The sequence below is a fragment of the Chenopodium album genome, chromosome 22 (assembly GCF_948465745.1).
Source record: "Chenopodium album chromosome 22, dcCheAlbu1.1, whole genome shotgun sequence".
Classification (NCBI taxonomy): domain Eukaryota; kingdom Viridiplantae; phylum Streptophyta; class Magnoliopsida; order Caryophyllales; family Amaranthaceae; genus Chenopodium; species Chenopodium album.
Genome location: NC_137855.1, coordinates 12,999,556 through 13,018,360, shown reverse-complemented (window position 1 = coordinate 13,018,360; position 18,805 = coordinate 12,999,556). Strand labels below are relative to the sequence as shown.

Genomic DNA, 18,805 nt, shown 5'->3' with positions numbered 1-18,805 from the left:
GATAAAAGTATTTGGCCTTAAATGCGTATTAGCAACAAACAAAATTATATTACAAAATAGCGCTTTTGTGCTGACACGCACCAAAATACTAATCGGAAAACTCATGACTGACCAAATAATTCCTGATCGATCCAGTAAACCCTCACCGATCGAGTAATCCTTGATAACATAACCCCGACCACAAATTATTTTTTTTTAGTATTCCAAATCCTTGCACGATACCAAGGTAAGAAATTAATTGCAATGCTTGGATTGGAGGTAATATATTAAGGGGGTAATAAAAGTCAAACTAAGCAAAATGAATGTGAAAATAGGGAGAAGGAGATAGTGATGGTGTGATTGTAAGAAGATTATGTAGTGATGGTATGGTGTGAGGTGAAGAAAGAGGAATCAATAACCTCATCTTCGAGGTAATAGTTACACTAGAGGGAGGGTGGGTAACTATTACCCTCATTATGAGGGTAATAATTCCTCCATCTCTCTCTTTTCCTCGTGGCACAACTAGTTTATTTCATTTGTAAGCAACATGTCTCCTACATTAATACCTTTCTTGTTTTTTCAAGTTTGACTTTTATTACCCACTTAATGTTTTACCCTCAATCAAGCAGGGTACGAGAATTACCCAACTTGTTAGTACGGAGTAGTTGTTTGTGCCCGCAGAAATGCCTGCAAAGTGCAAACTTATAAACAGTTGAACATCTCCCTACCAACGCCAAAACTAAACCTCAAACCAACCAAAAATGGAGAAAAACTCCGACAACCCATCACCGGGAAACCACTCACTACCGGAAAACCACCAACAAATACCACCTTCCGCCATAACCACAACCCAGAAAACCACCCAAAAACCCCAACCAAAACGCTTCATACGCAACCAAATCCCATCCTCAATCCTCAACAATCCCTCCTTAAACGCCGCAATCTCTCTCCTCCCCTCCAATTACAATTTCGAAATCCACAAATCCGTTCATCGAATCCTCTCTCTCTCCTCCTCTTCACCGCGCATCGCGCTTCAACTCCCCGAAGGGTTGCTCATGTACTCCCTCTCTCTCTCCGACATCTTCCGCACCTTCGCTTCTGCTTCCGACGTGTTCGTCCTTGCTGACGTCACTTACGGCGCTTGTTGCGTCGACGACCTCTCTGCTGCTGCGCTTGGGGCTGATCTTCTCATTCATTACGGTCATAGCTGCCTTGTTCCGGTGGATAATACGGTAATCCCTTGTTTGTATGTTTTTGTTGAAATTGGGATTGATGTTTCGAAACTTGTTAAGACGATTGAAATGAATGAATTGGGTAGTAGGAATTTGGCTGTTGCTGGGACTATTCAGTTTGCTGGGGCAATTAGGGGGGTTAAGGTTGAGCTTGAGAGATTAGGGTTTAGGGTTTTGGTTCCGCAATCGAAACCGTTGTCTGCTGGGGAGGTTTTGGGGTGTACTGCACCTAAGGTGTCAATGAAGGATTTTGGGTGTGTTGGGGTTGGTGGGGATGATGGGGATTTGGTGATTGTGTTTGTTGCTGATGGGAGGTTTCATTTAGAGGCGTTTATGATTGCGAATCCCGGGGTTAAGGCGTTTCGATATGATCCCTATTTGGGGAGGTTGTTTTTGGAGGAGTATGATCATAAGGGGATGAAGGATTCGAGAATGAGGGCGGTTTTGAAGGCGAAAGAGGCTAAGAATTGGGGTGTTGTGTTGGGGACACTTGGGAGGCAGGGGAACCCGAAGAGTCTTGAGAGGTTGGAGAGGAAGATGGAGGAGAAAGGGATGTCGTGGACGGTTGTTTTAATGTCGGAGATTTCACCTTCTAGGATTGAGTTGTTTGAGGATTCGATTGATGCTTGGATTCAGATTGCTTGTCCCCGGTTATCGATTGATTGGGGGGAGGCTTTCCATAGGCCTTTGTTGAATCCGTTTGAGGCTGAGATTGCGCTTGGCTTGATTCGTGGTTGGTGGGAGAGAGATGATAGCGTTGTTGGTGTTGATTGTGGGAGTTGTGGTTGTGATAATGAAAATAACAAAGGTGGGGTTGATCATGGAGGTGATTATCCTATGGATTACTATGCTCAGGATGGAGGAGATTGGAATTCAAGTTACATGAAGGGGAAAAATCGCCCTACTAGAAGAAATCTTCGATCAAATGTTGCTGATGGGAGAGTCTCCTGATTTATTATGTTTATATACCATGTGCATTTGTCTCGTGGTTTTGCGGCTTCTAGCGACCGTCCTTCAAGCAGAAGGCTGGGCAATTTTGCAGTCCAAGTGGAAGAGCCAACATGACTTGTAATACTCTTTCTCCTGTCTTTGTTCGTTTATGTGGATCTTCTTGTTCTTAACTGATTGAATGTACGATATTAGTTTACATGAAATGAAAGGGATGTACCACTTTTTCCTTATTTCTTTCCTTTGTTTATTATAATTTTTTTTCTGAACGATTTTTATGATTTTCCATAGGCAAAGATACTATTGTTCTTTGATTGAAATGCAAAATACAATTATACACTTGGTTGTTAAGGAATCCCGTAACCCAAAATTATAAAACTCAAAAGAAGAAATGAGGATTTGGGATGGGAGTAGGGGAAGTAAGGTAAATGAGATGGAAATAGGGGATGGATGATAAATGATAGAATTTGGTGAAACAAAGAGAACGAAGAAAAATAAATGAGAGGGAGAGAATGCAAAAGAAGAACAGCATATACAGAAACAACTGACTAGAACTTTTGGGTTATTGTATACCATACGTTGGTCTCTTGGAAAGTTTTGATTTTCATATGAAGTCAAGGGAAGGATTGATATGCTAGGGTAGCTTGATGTGCTTTCTGATAAACTGATACCTATTGTTAAAAAGTTGTAATAGGAAAAACGGTAATGAAGGACGCCCTAAGTAAATAGAACCCGATGATCTTTGGGTTCACATTTACCATATTAATAGACTGAGGAAAGATCATATGAAGTAATCAGAAGGCTTGCTAGAAGCATTTTGGGGATGGCATTAAATGTCTATTGAATTTACCAGACAACTAAGCATGTAATGGTTCTTTATAGCTGGCAAGAAATATTTTGTGCTGCCCTGCATACATAGTAACAATTATGCATATTATCTTTCTTATGTCATGCTCTATATGAGGCAATTTTTCTAATTTGAATATTCGAAAGGAATCTGTTAGCAACATTGGTTTGAGGTGTGATAAATTGTAGGTGTTGGGTGTAAAAAGGAAGTCTCGTTACAGGAAATTAATATTAAGAGATAGCAAATCAAGGAAATAAATTGAATGATGAGAACAAAATTGAAAGTTTTGTCACACTTGTTAAGTTAATTACTGTATGGAAGAGTAGTATGGAAAATGGACTGGAAGAGATGGTATGAGCATTAACACGTTTTCAGTAGGAAGAGATGTAACCAACTTACCCATGGCTTAAATAGGCGAAGATGTGTATTGAATTTTGGAAAGCAGTGTAGAGCTTTTCCTCTGATTGTATGTGGTCATGTGGCCAATGGAAAAAGGGTTCATTATTGGTGACGCCTGCTGCTAGAGTAAATTGGCCCTCTAGAAATAATTGTGGTCCATTAAGATGAATGACTATGGAGTTAGTTGGAATTAGAATGTGTACAAAGCTGGATTGTCAAGGGTGAAATTCATCAGAACTGAAGTTGGATATCAAGTTAGAAAAAGCTTGGTTAGAGCTTAAAATTCTGTCATCTTGTCTAGGCTACTTAGGTTTTAATAAGCTGAACAATAGGCTTCGAAAAGTTCAAATCAGGGATAATAAGGTCACATATTTTTAGATAAGGTTGTATAATTTTGAATCATTTATACAGTACAATTGTACAAAGTAAAGGTCTTTTAAAGTTTGATACAAATATGGTGTGCTTTGTTAGCATTTGGGTTGGTATGTTTAGATAAGTTGGTCTATGGTGTGCTTTCTTAGCATTTGGGTTGGTATGTTTAGATAAGTTGGTCTATGGTGTGCTTTGTTAGCATTTGGGCTTGTATGTTTAGATAAGTTCAAGTAAGGTCTATCAAGTTCAGCTTAAGATGTGTATGGGGTTTTCCGGTGAAAAGAGCATAGTCGGACTGATGAAGTTCGTGTTCTGGTTTCAGACTCTGGTTTTTTATGGAAGTAATGGGGTGATGTTAGTTCAAATTGAAGTTTCTGTGTCTATAGTTATTACTTAATGTTGAATAACGGGCCCAAATTTTCAAGATAGTTAGGTGAAGAGTTTGGTTGTTCGAGCACCATATTCTGGGCAGCTGCTTGAGTGGATGATAGGCAATCTTGTGCTGCAGTTAGATACTGATTGGTATGAAATATCATGGTAAAAATCCTGTTCCATTTTCTGGCTGAGGCTTGTTCAAACTTTTATTTGATATTGAGCGTATGATGGCAACTGATATTCATCTGGCTTAGACACTTAGATGGAAACAGCTATAGGGGAAGATACTCTGAACAGAAGATTGCTACTGGTCAAATTTTTGTTGTCAAAATAGTAAAATTGATCTGTTCTTTATTACTTGTGTAGCTGTCTATAGGCAGATACAGAATCGGGTGGATTGATTCTGAATTAGGGGGCCATCGGCAGTCAGTTGAGCTGTCAATGAGGTGGGGCCCCATCGAAAGGCCCTGACCCGGCTGGGTATACTAAGACAGGTCCTACTCGGGCTTACCATTTATGTGAAATATAGGTCAGTTTACTCGTGAAAGTTCTTATACCTTCTGTTCTGCTATCTATAATGTATCTGCAGAATTTCCGGCGAACCCTTTCTACTAGATGTCTTGCTTGGTTGTATAGGCAATTAGTCAATTTCTGAATTGATTTACAAGCAAATGTATAGGTTGAGTGGCCTGTTGCTGTCATGAAGCAGAAGATTTGCTCAAAACTTACAATGGAAAAAAAATAGTTGGATCATAAACTTGCATGTGCTTATCCACATCTTTTTTCTATTTTAGGCAGAAGCATAACATGATCTACTGTAGTTTTACTTTTTTCTTCCCTCGAATTTGTTGGATATAAGATCCATTGGTTTTAGTGATAGACTTACATGGGGTATGGCTGGTTAAATGGACCATACCATGAACTTTTTACTTTTTTCTTCAATGAATGGTGCTCGTTTGGTAATTTGGTACACTTGTTGTGATAGTTTGCAGTTCAGTACAGTTTAACACTGATTCGTTAGGTTGTTCTTGCGTTAGGATGCTCTCCTAAAAATAAAATTTAAGTGGTACAGACTCTACAGATTATTCCGGAACAAAATACTTTATGCTTATAAACAGGTGGAATTCAGTGTTCACCTCTGTTCGTGTATCTATGTTCAAAATACTTGAAGCTCTTGAAAATTGGCTAGCTATATAAATGTACAATCCTTTTTTTTTTTTTTGTTGAGCTTTAATTTTCCTTGGTGCCTGCAACAAATCTAACGATTATAATCCCTGGTTCTCTTCCAGAGATAATGACTTTCAAAGGACAGTAACTGTAGTTGCTATTTTGCTAATCACTGTGGAGGTGGCAAATGAGTGGCGTAGGTCAGGTTGAGTAAGTACGGGTCAACTTCTTGGGGCTATAGTGAGGTAGAAGTAGCTTATTATGATAAATCAATCATTATCGTTTATCTTAGTTTTTAAATCAGGTCCAGTTATGTTCGGGTCAAAACCGTGTACTGTCATATGGGGTTAAGTTTGGGTGATGAAAATCTTGCCAGATCTAACTAGTTTAGAAGGTACAGAGTGGCTGATGAGATTGTCATGTACCTGAGTATCAAATATCCCAAATTAAAGACACCAACAAGATTTGGAGATGACCAATTACTTAATTCTTGCTATGGAGAAAAAGCAGATCCTGAGGATAAGCCATGAAGGCATCAACTGTGGACGTGTGGTGTTCCGTACCTTATAAAATCACTGCTATTTTTTCATGTCCTATTGATGTCCATAATGTCAATCAACCTCCTCCTGACAGAGATGGACCTTGATCGAGGGTATTCTCGTCAATTCATATGGATTGGAATTTGGAAACCTACGTCGAGTCTTTTAAGTTGTAACAAAAGAAATACGAAGTACTGTGGATTACTATACTTCAGAAGTAACTCGTCATATGAATTCTTATAGTTAGTGAAATCTACTTGTTAAAACTTACCTAAACTTATTGTAGCTGTAAATCTCTTTTTATGTAACGAGTGTTTTAGATGATTACAAGCTTGATAAACCGAGGAGTCGTCCGATAATTTTACTATAAGGGTCATTCCGAAGGGTCAATATTTAACATGACCCTAAAATCTCTCGAAAATGGGATCAATAAGGACAGAAGGTTACGTGAATAACACAATTCAATCAAAGAAATCTAGAAAATGCAAAAACTTTATATCTTGAGAAATCAGAAAGACGAAAATGGGTGCCCCTATGAGTAAGTAGGGAAAATAATGGTAGTGTAATTGGTAGCAGTAGTTTGTCAGAGCATGTAACACATCTTTGTCATGGAATCTCCTTTTACTTGAATGAAAACGACTGTTTAGAGTGCCATTATAACTCATGCCTATTTTTCTTTCCTTTTTTTTTCAATATTACTCATGACTTTTTTTTTTTTTTTTTTTTTTTCCTTTTTCTTTTAATAATAATATCCTTGTTCCAATTTAAAGTAAATACATTTACTTCTTTCAAAAAAAAAAAAAAAAAAAAAAAGTAAATACATTAACTTGATTAAAATCTACAAAAGAAAATTTTTTATCTCACAAATAATATCTCTTTGTTGCAAATAATAATACATGGAGATAATATAAAAAGGTTAAGTTGTTGATAATAAGCATAAAGATAATCTAAAACGTCTTATAAATAAGCAAACTAAATAACCAACTAAACAACTAATGCATTTATCTTGAAACGGTGGGAGTATAATAATTCACTACTAATGCGAATAATTCGAAAAAAAAAAAAAAAAAGGGAAAAAAGTGAAGCCGTGTGGTACTGTATTGGCAGGTACAGGTTATTAGAGTGGGCACTTGAAGAAAAGAAAGGAAAGGAACCCCAAAAGCCAATAAATATAGGGCCATGTAGGCCATTTAGTCATTAATAGTAGATATTATCAACCTTTGAGGGTCCTTCTTTCAACACTCTTTTTTTCTCATCTCATAAATATTTTGATAGACACATATAATGCAATCATTTTTCTTTTTTTCTTTTTTTTTTTTTTTTTTTGCCTTTAGAAAAATATTTAAAGATTATTGTTACATGTTATACTAACTTGACTCGAAACAACATGGCACCGTCTTGAATATATTTAGTTTTAAGCTTCCAAAATTGATTTGGCACAACTTGATTTTAGCAACTTGAAATAAACCATACAACCATACTTGATTCAAATTGCACATTTGTCAGAATTGTCACCTCAAGGTAAAAATGAGTCATAATTGATTACAAGACCAAAAATTGACCAAACCATCTTTCCAACCTGAATCAGCCGAACTTGAACATTATTATTATTATGGAGTAATGACAGTAATAACCAATGTATGTACTAATTGACAATACAAACTCGAAATAAACCCAAAATCGGCGCAAAATCGACCTTTACATATGACTCATCATCTGAAAATGACCCAAAACTGAACCTAATTCCGATTCGTCAGTAAATAATACCACAATCTCCTTGTAGAGCAAGTGTAATCTTTTTTATTTTGTTATCCAATGGCTCTTTCATATATACATCCTTTAAATTTCTCTCTCTATCTTTCTATTTATGTGTCTTTTAAGGTATAATTTTTCTTTTGCACCAGGGCAGTAACAGTGGTCCTAAATCATGTATAGAAAGGCAACCTTTGAACTTTGAGACATTCTCTGTCGGAGGAAGCATCATACATCAGTCCATCCAACTGTATGTTTCAGCATGCTTCCTTGGGGACACAAAAGCTTCCCAATAACTTACATCATTTTTTTTTTTTTTTTTTTTTTTGGCACTACTTACTCTCTATTCATTAATCATATATATATAATCATGCATATTTATATACTTAATTTGTAACATATTATATTATATAGTTTTATACCATATATTATAACCTTTAATTATTGCATGACTTCATTTGACATAACATAACCTAGTCTTTTTTTCTTCTTCTGTCTAATAATATTATCATGCTAAAACCTTTTCCCTTATATTATTATGATTGTTGGTTGACATTTCTTCATTATTTATTTTATTTTTTACTAAATTTGGACAGTATGATTGGTTTTAAATGATGGGGTTTCAACTCAATTGTCATTGTTTTTAACCAGGAGATTTTATGGTACTAACTGTAGGGCATCAAGTATGTTTAAGATTAATCATTTCCGCGGTTCGATTTCGAGTTTATTTGTTTTTAGGGTTTGAGGATGATCTAAGAAAAAAAGAATATATATGATGAATACTATGTATAAGCAGGTGTAATAATATTTCATAATATATGATGTTTCCTAATACCTTGTTTATGAAGTGGAAGGTGTAATAATTTTGTGGTTCATTAATTATATGATCTTTAACTTTAGTAATCAATCATTAATATTGTCCTTGTGTTGTTTAACATTGTTAAGCATAATTTATTAAGGAGTGACTAAACATCATTATCAATTTGGATCTTAATGAAGCATGGTGATTGGTGCTTTCATTCTCTTATTCTTTCTTGTTTCTTGTGGCTTTAATTTGTTTATCTTTTTTTTTTTTTCTTAGTTAGCTTTTGTGGGTCCTATACTTAACCTGGATAGATGGAATTTTACTGATCATGTTCATGATCCGTCTGTTGTTTTCCAACAGCCACTCCTCACCCTTTACGACTCATTAAATATTGCAATTTTCAGATATGGAATAATACTTGTATATGATTAAGGAAAAATGGAAACGGAGTGGAAAGAAAATTAATAAGGGGAAGGAAAGGAATCACGTAATTATTACTTTAACATTTATTTGGTTTAACTATGCAATGGAATCAATTTATGTTTGAAGAGGGTAAGAGTATTTATTATCTTAGGTTTTAGAGCGGTAACAAATGGATGGAATCCCTTATCCTTAGGTAAAGGTAATTGTTACCAAATCTCCTAAACAAATATTCAATAACGGTAATGGTTTAACCGAATCCGTTTCCATCCTTAAAAATACACTAACCAAACATGCTCTAAAAGTTCATTTTAAGTTAATTCAGGTTCAACCTTCTAGACACCTAACAGTTTAATTGAAATCTAACATCGAGTGAAACTTGCAATACTAATTTGGCCCTTTAAATTTGTCGTATTTTCTTTTTATGTCGCCCTTTTAAGTTTGTCTAACAACTACCCCTTACCCTTTATAACACATCAAATATTGCAATTTTAGGATATTGGATATATAATTAAAAATTCATTTTAGGCTAATCAAACATTTAAGACCTTGTTCACTTCACTTATTTTTGCTGAACTGAAATTATTTTTACTGAAATAAAATTATATTTGCTGAATTGAAATTATTTTTACTGAACTCAAATTATTTCTACTTAATATTATTTTTTTAAGGTGAAGTGAACAGGGCCTAACATTACAGTTTAATTGAAAAATAGCTAGTATTGTGAAAATTATAATATTCATTTATCCCTATAAATTTGTCTTATTTTTCTTGATATGGAGTCTTTTTAAGTTTGTCTTATACTCCTTTCGTTTTTGAATACTTGCTCCACTTTCCTTTTGCGGCCGTTTTTAAATACTTGCTCCATTACCTTATTTGGAAACCTTTTATAATATTTAATTCATTTTTTCTCTGCTAGTGGACCCAATGTTATGACTTTTTAGATTCACTCTCCTCTAATTTACCTTTCACCAACCCCACTATCCCCATATTTTAATACTTTCTCTAATTTCTCCTAAAACTCCGCATATGGAGAAATGGAGCAAGAATTTAAAAACAGAAGGAGTCATACTATAAAGATTTATCAACACTTTACTTTCGTATTCACTATCTTTTACTGGGCGCATAATCTTACATGATTGATGTTTATCCATTCCCTACCATATAGGGGGTGTTGATGGTTGGTAAGAGGCTAGAATATATAGTACCTAACTTCCACTCGATGAGTTAATGTTGACTTAGATCGAAATGTGAAAAGAAGTCATGTGGTTAGGATTTAGGAGCTCATCATCTCTTGATCCCACCATACTAGCTAGGGATCACATACGCATGAGGGGGTAAGCTCTGAGGTTTGCCAAATGTAAAATCTTGCTGCCTATCTCAAAGTCTGCCACACATCAATTTTAGTCTCTGATTAAATAAACGTTGCGTCAACACTCACCGCACATTCCCAAGCACAAAAGATGCAACTACACTTTTGAATGCAAATTGGTAATTTGATTTGAAAAATAATTAATGATCTGATAGAGAGTGTCAAATAGCATGTAAACTTCTTTAGAAGCTTCTTTCTAATGTATAAGTATAGATATAGATATAATTTTGAACATAGATTAAAATTAAACTAGAGAAAGACAGAAAAATAATTAGAAAAATTTGTCATAAACAACCTTTTAAAGTGTCCACTTTACTTAAAACAACCTTTTAAATTTTTTTTGCAACTTCAGACCACATTATAAATTTTTTTTATTAAAGACAACCAAATGCTACTTTCCGGCCTTGATTCTATTTTCCCCGATGTTGACCACTAGTGTGCAACGCACATGACCTCATGTATTGCTTAATACACCAATTTTCCCTCCAATTCACTCGTACTAAAAGAGGGATGAAAGAGAAGCAGGGGTTTTGATAGGAGTTAATTGGAGGGAAAGGGGTGTATTAAGCAATATAGGAGGTCACGTGACTCGCACACTCGTGGTCAACGTAGAGAAAAATAGAGTCGACGCCGGAAAGTAACATTTGGTTGTTTTTGATAAAAAAATTTTAAAATGTGGTCTGAAATTGCAAAAAAAAAAAATAAAAGGTTGTTTTAAATAAAGTAGACACTTTAAAAGGTTGTTTCTGACAAATTTTCCAAATAATTAACATATATTTGATGCTCGCCTATCTTAAAGTCTGCGACGCGATAATTTTAGTGTCACTCACCACACATTTCTAAGAGCATAGAAGATGCAATTAACCTTTGAATGTAAATTAATGGTATGGATTGAGAAATAATAAATAGGGGCTTGTTTGGTTCGCCTTATTTTGCCTATCTAAATTATCTGATCTAATCTGATCTGGTCTTTTCTGATCTAGTGTGATATGATCTTAATGTCAAATTTGACCAAACTTTGACCTTAAATATACGATATCTATATGGAAAAATATAGCAATTGGAGTCTTGTTAAATTTGTAATAATGTATATTTTATTAATATGTGATTTCCATAATTTTTTCACTACGAAATTAAAGATATTTAATTAGATACTCCCTCCGTTTTTTTTATATGCATCACTTGGTGATGCGCGGAGTTTTAGGAGGGTAATACAATATTGTGACTGTAGGGATGGCAATGGGTCGGATCTGGACCGGGTCCGGATGGACCCGGATCCAGATCCGTTTTTGTATCTAGGATCCAGATCCGACCCGGATCCGTCGGGTCCGAAAAATGAAGACCCGGATCCAGATCCGACGGGTCCACGGATCCGGGTCCGGAACCGGGTCCAATATATTTTGCCTAATTTTTTGCAATTAATGTAATGTTTGGTCAAAAAATTTATTTTAAACTTCCGTTGGGGGTTATTAATTTCAACCTTAATTAATGTTATACACCTAATCTAAAAACACAAAGTAAATATATAACTTATACACTTATATTTTGTAATAAAAATTATAAACAACGGACTAAAGTACGATGCTACATATACGATGATATATTCAATATGAGCATCCAAAATTCATCTCTTGAAAGGGCTAATCTTTATCACTACTAACAGCATCAACATTTTAAATAAAGAAACAAACAAATTTTTTTTTTAATATGTAAAATAAAAAACGGGTAAACGGATCTGGATCCGGGTCTGGGGCTAGACCCGGATCCAGATCCGTTTTTTGTCAGCAGGACCCGGATCCGACCCGGATCCGTCGGGTTCAAAATTTGAAGACCCAGATCCGTGAAAAACGGATCTGGATCCACGAATCCGGGTCGGGTCCAGATCCATTGCCATCCCTAATTGTGAGTGGATGAATAATTTATTATAGTATAAGTAAATGGGGACCATGAGAGAGAAAGAATGTGAGGAAGAGTAGATATTTTTATTATATAAGTGGAGACCATAGAGGAGAGAGAAATGATAAAATAATTTAAGTGGGGTTTAAAGTAAGAGATAGAATTGATAAAATTTAGTATGAAGTTTCTAAATAAGGAAGTGATGGATTTAAAAAAAAAACACCCATAAAAGGGAAGTGATGCATATAAAAAAACGGAGGAAGTAAAAAACTAGACATAAAACGATGATCTAATCTGAACTTAATTTTTTTAATCTGATCTGATCTAAACTGAACTTATTTTTTCTGAGCTGAAACGGGTTCAAAAGTTCTCGGTGACTCAAGAAGATATCGCGGTTCGTGATGCTGCTCATATTTATTTTTACTAGGATAGGCTTTTCTAAAGCTAGAGGAGAGAGTGCCCAGATTATATCTCGACTTCCCACTAATTTTCTATAGGTTATATAACTTTATCTGTTTTTGAGATGTAATAATAATATAGGAGTATAACTTATTCATGTGTCTTTTTTTTTTTTTTTTTGCATGTATATGTCAGACATAAATATGGGTCCTTATGATGACTGGAGATTTGACTAGAAATATAACTGCTTATAGAAACAACCAACAATAAGGTTTGCCAAATGTAAACATTTTCCATCTATCTCAACGTCTCGGACGTAGTGTTTGTGACGTTTTATACATACTCACCACACATTTCTAATAGCACAAAACAAGCAACTAAACCTCTGAATATAAATTGGTGATATGAAATGAAAAATAATTAATTATGGAGAGCGTTACATGACACTTAAACTTTCTTTAAAAATCTTTTTAATACAAAATAATAAAGTATATATTGCTATAGATATAGATTACAAACACAAAAAAGACTGTACCAAGAAAGCATATTTTGTATGGTGCAATAATTATAAGTATAAATATATATGAATTGTGTCACACCTAAATACATTTCCTATTTAGGTCAATAAATGCAACAACATTATAAGACTTTTGTATGTGTATGTCACTTTTTAAAAATGTATGTGTCATACATGAATATGGGTTCTAAAGTATGGTTGAAGATTGACCGGAGATATAAAAGTTTACAGAATTACTAACAAATTGATTTGCCAAGTGTTAAAATTAGTTGTCTATCTATCTCAAAATTATCGACACATGCATCAGTTTCAGCATCTGAGCAAATCCACGTTGCGTACATACTTACCACACATTTCTAAAAGCACAAAACATGCAACGAATCTTTTAATGTAACTAGTGTGTGACCCGGATGATGCACCGGGTTTTACTTTGAATGTCAATAAATATTATTTGAGCTATAATACAAATATATAAACTATATATAAATTCTATAAGAAATTGAACAATATTAACAACTAATGAAACTAAATAACTCTTCTGAAGTTGATATTTTATACAAAGTATTAGTCTATTTTAAAATGAAATATAATTAAAAGATGGTACGAATGCGTTTCAAAAAAAAAAAAGATGGTAATTAATGTTGATTCATATTTTATTGATATTGAGTTTAAATCTTGTGATAAACATTTTATTTTTCCATTTACATGAGAAAGGTATTACGGTGAGGTGTCATATTTCTAATACATGTGAAGGGTGTCACATACTCACATTTCATTTTAAGAACACTTTTTCGTGGATATTAAAGTGTAGATTGATGGTATGGTGGTATGGAATGAGAAATAAATAATGATGGGGAGTCTCAACAATGTGGCACATAAACTTTTTTTATAAAAAAAAAAATTATCCCTACCTTATAAAAAGTATTAGATAACTCTTAGGAAGTTTGCTCCAAAAAAAAAAAAAAAAAAAAAAACTCTTAGGAAGAGTGTGTTACTAATAGGGGTGTTCAAAATTTGGTCCGAACTGAAAAAAATGGACATGACTAGTCCGGACCGCCCCTGAACCGGACTGGACCAAACTAATCGGTCCGATTTACGGGTCGCGAAAATTATTTTCCAGCTTTTTTGATTGGTCCAGTCCAAAACACTCTAAAAAAGGGTCTTGGTCCGAATTTTTTTCCTTAAAATTTTACATAAAACTTTTAATATTGATTAAGATTATCCTTAATAAGCTTGAAAAAATTTAATTGTATGAGATTTTTTGTACTAAACATACAAAAAAAAAAGTTAAAATATTGTTTTCCGTTATTTTTTTTTCGAATTTTCCGAAAATTGTTTAAAATTTAGATTTTTTGTTTTATAAAAATTCCAAAATCAGTCCAAAACGGTCTGGTCCGGGTTTTGAACCAAATTTTTCAGTCCGATCCCGGTTTGCTCCTAGCTTAATCAGTTTGGTCTTCGGTTCTTGAACTTCAATTTTTCGGTCTTCGGTCCGGTCTTGGACCAATGAATAATCCTAGTTACTAACTATACCCTCAAAAATGTGTATTAAAAAATCTTGGGAAAATATGTATGCATATCTATGATCATTAATTGCCATTATACTTCTTGTAGTCTAGTGATATGTTATTGTTTATATATATTATTCTCTTTGTTTTCACAAGTAGGTGTAATTTCCTTATTTCCTTTTTTTTTAGAAATAAAACCATTAAAAATATTCAAAACTTTTAATTTAGTGCCCTCTCCATAATAAGGTCCCTTGCTTCCTTCAAAAAAAAAAAAAAAAGGTCCCTTGAAATCCCTTCACCACCACTACCTTTTCTTTCTCTAAATTACCAAGAGATTGTTTATTTGAAATTTCTATCAAAATAATTCGGTCACGATTAACCCATTTATCTTCTGATTGAATTGCCTACAACGAGGTGCCATTTAAGCCAATTGATCTAGGGCTTGAGGCTTGAGGCTTGAGTATCGATGTTCTCCATGCACACCGAGCTATGGCGCATACCAAAACCCCTAGGTTAGTGTTAATTTGATTATGTAAAACATTTCAATAAATTAATTTTTAGTAATTTAGGGGAATTTGATTAATTAATAATACTAATATAAGCAATTACTTAAGTCCTAACACACTATATAATTTTCCTGCTAATTGTGTAAACTAATCAATATTAATTTTAGCAATTTACGGGAATTAGATAAACAATATTAGTGATGTGTTTAATTATGTTTCACTATTAAGCTAACTTGCCGTTTTAATGCTACTTATGTAAGCTAACCAAAACTAATTACGTAATTTAGTCAAATATGGTGTACACCAATACGAAGTATGTTAAATTTTATTGTATTTCATTAGCTTATTAAATGATTCTTTTGGGGAATTTGGTGAACAATGCAATACCTACTGTGTTTAACGAGGTTATGCTTTAATTGCTTGGAAAATTAGCATTTTAGCTACTCATATTAATTGGTCGGTCTTTTTTACAATTGTAACGCATAATTAATCAGGTAACGAAAAGGTAATCGGTGCTTTTGTATTCCAAGGGCCAATGTGGGTGTTTGAGCATTTCATATCAACCCTGGCCTTTTCTCAAGTTCTCAACCTTTAATCATGCTTGGTTCATGATGATACATTTGTTTGATGGCACATAAACGTCATTGAATTGTGATGGAGTCATATTAAATACAATAGTTATATTTGAACAGATGTTATCAAGAGGTATAACGTATGAGGAACTTAAATTTCCTAAAATCAAAGGAAGTCAATAATAGAAAAAAAAATTGTGGTATTGATTTTTGGATGGAAAATGAAGGAAAAATATCTATATTAGATGGTAGCAGCACATTAAAGAATTTACATCATTAAGTTTTTAGCTGCAGCATTTCACATATTATTACTCCGTATGACCTAAGTTCACGAACAATCATCTGAAAAAAAACCACGCTAGAAATATTATACGAAGTACTATTCAAAGATGCAAATAAATTAAGAGTTCATTCTAAACTGACAATTGGTCCTTAATATATGAAAAGGAAAATAATATGATATGAAAGGATGCAAATCAATTAAAGATTATACAATAATAATGTTGGAATAATACTGTCAAACTTTAGAAAGTTCTAAAAAATAATCGTCATAGAAGATTTTGGTGACTGATTTTTAATCCCTACTACAAAGCCACCACATAGACATATAAACCAATAGTACGTATTAAAACTACCATGCAAACCAAGGGTTTAAAGACAAGCCAATAACTTCTACACAAGAGCTAGTATTGCGCGCGTAGCCACCCTAATTTGATATATAAGTATTGATAAATAAAGATATAGACATGAATTAAACTAAAAGACCAAAAAAAGAAAATAAAAATTTTGAATGGTGCATTTATAAGATATATGAGTTATGGCATTCCTAAATAGCTAATACAACACCTATTTGGGTCAACAAATTCAAAAACATTGTAAGAGTTTAATTCTTTCATGTGTTTGCCACGTGTCTATGCTTGTAAATGTCGGACTTGAATATGGGTTATAAACTATGAATAAAAATTTGACTAGAGATATAACTGTTTACAGAAGCACCAACAAATTAGTTTGCCAAATGTAAAGTGTTGCCTCTCAAAGTCTGCGACGTGTCTGTTTTAGTGTCTAGTTAAATACACGTTGCGTAAACATTGACCAGACATTTCTAAAAGCACGGTACAAAACATGCATGTAACTAACCTTTGTAGTATGTAAAATTATAAATTGGTAATTTGAAATGAAAAATAATTAATGATGTAGAGTGTCACATGTCATATAAACTTTTATTTTTATATATAAATATGTTAAATATATATAAGTATATGTATAGATAAAGATGTAAAGAGCATCCCCTCAAAAAAAAAAAAAGAAAAATAAAAGATGTAAATAGCAAATTAGGAAAAAAGTCCAATCAAATGATTTTTTTTTTTTTTTTTTTTATTTATTTCATATTGTGTGTTTATAGGGAATATGGATTGTGGCATTCCTAAATACAATCCCTAGGCCAACAAATGCATAATCATTACTCCCTTTGTTTTTGTTAAATTATTAACATAGATATTAGTACATTTTTTATCATAAAATATGTTACTAGATATAGATGTTGATATAAAATTTTATAATATAAATTTTTCTATAATTTTTCCATTAATATTTACTAAAAATAAAGTGAAACTAGTTGTTTAAATTATTATGGGACAAATGAAGTATTAATTTGTTATTGTTATAGCTTATATGGAATACATAGTTATTAATAATAATAAAATATTACGATGTATTAGTTTAAAATTTGTAGCTAGCACCATATTTTCCTAGCCTGGAGAAATAGAGAACTTTATTTTTTTAAAAAAAAAAAAAAAAACAGAAGAGGCGAGTATATAATTTTTGTTTTTTTTTTTTTATCATGTGTTTGTCACAATTCGGTGCATGTAAGTGTCAAACATGAATATGAGTTCTAAAGTATGACTGGACATTGACTTGAAATATAATTATTTATAAAATTACCAACAAATTGATTTGCCAAATGTAAAAGTTAGTGGTCAATAATCTCAAATCATCCAATATGTCAGTTTCAGCGTCTGGTCAAATCCACGTTGCGTACATACTCACCACACATTTAAAAAAAGAAAAAAAACCCACAAAAGCATACAATTAAGCATACATTAGACCACTAAATTGAATCTTTCCCATCATCATTAACATAATCTTTCTTTAGATTTATAGAATCTGGTGAAGGAAGAATATAAATTTAGAAATAATTTAAGATGGAAAGACAAAAAATGTAGTACTAGTTACTAGGAAATAAAGGGGGAAAATGCTTAAAAACAAAGGAAGGTTTGGGATAGCTTTCAAATTGAAAATGACAACAGTAAAAGGGATTGATAAAAGGAAAATATAAAAAAAGTAAAGAAAAGAATGCAATATGGAGGGGAGGAGGGAAAGGTTTAGACTAATGAAGACCATCTTTTCTTTCTTTCTCTTTCATACACTCATTCAATTCAACCAATTATTACTTTATTTTTTGTCATTCTAATTTCAATTTTTTTTTTTTTTTTTAATATAATGTACACAATACAAGTAGGAAGGGCTTTAAAGAGAAGTGTCATCAACCTATGGAGCCCCATACGGCCATACGAGTCAAGAAGAATTAGGATCCGTTCCATGTCTTAATTTCCAATGTCAAATACTAAACTGACCTATAATAACCCAACTTAGTCTAATTCAAAATTTAATCTTTATGGGCATACTAATACAACATGTCCCACATTCAAAGTAATCCGTTCTAATCCGGATAAATAACCATAAATAACACTCGTAATTCTTAAGATACAAACCCTGATCACAACTGACACAATAATATTAGGATTGTCCCACCTCCCAAGTAATCCGACCTAATCCTGACAATTGACAATAACAGACACTCGTAACTCTTAAGAAACTCTGACCATAACTAATAAATATCCCACATTCAAAATAATCCGGCGAGAAACATGACAATACCATAACACAGTCACTCATAAATCTCAAGAAACCTTGAGCACAACTGATGACAGATGTCCCACAAACATGACAATACCATAACAGACACTCACAACTTTTAAGAAACTCTGACCACAACTAACATATTTCCAACATCCAAAACAATCTGATGAGAAACATGACAATACCATAAATAGTCACTCGTAAATCTTAAGAAACCTTGAGCACAACTAACGACAGATGTCCCACATCCAAAACAATCCAGCGAGAAACATGACAATACC

The 18,805-nt window shown here is 33.3% G+C and overlaps 1 pseudogene; it reads left to right on the top strand.

Moving 5' to 3' along the window:
• Positions 1-737: 737 nt before the first annotated feature.
• On the top strand, positions 738-2,392 carry LOC145605186 (2-(3-amino-3-carboxypropyl)histidine synthase subunit 1 pseudogene; annotated as a pseudogene).
• Positions 2,393-18,805: the final 16,413 nt, after the last annotated feature.